Genomic DNA, 351 nt, shown 5'->3' with positions numbered 1-351 from the left:
TATACACACCAAACAATCGATATTAAGTTGATTAGTCTCAATATCGGAAGTCTAGTGCTTCAAAGTCCCAAATGCATGCTCATGAGCGTTTATGCCAATTATATCAAGCAGATATACTAATAGCACATAACACACATACAGAGAATGCATAGAAGCATAGTCAGTCCATCCCTCAGGCTCTACAAGAACGAACTGCTCTGATACCATAATGTAACACCCTACCATACAGAGTCTTATGCTTAAGTCATAATTCAGAGATGGCAAGGTATTACGACATCTAAAATAAAAATTTAGTACATATAGTAGTATGAATGATTGATTATAACTAGGAGCCTTTGTAGAAAAAAAAGG

The sequence above is a fragment of the Arachis duranensis genome, chromosome 5, assembly GCF_000817695.3.
Source record: "Arachis duranensis cultivar V14167 chromosome 5, aradu.V14167.gnm2.J7QH, whole genome shotgun sequence".
NCBI classification, from domain to species: domain Eukaryota; kingdom Viridiplantae; phylum Streptophyta; class Magnoliopsida; order Fabales; family Fabaceae; genus Arachis; species Arachis duranensis.
The sequence above is the reverse complement of the archived record's forward strand: the minus strand, read 5'-3'. Positions refer to the sequence as shown.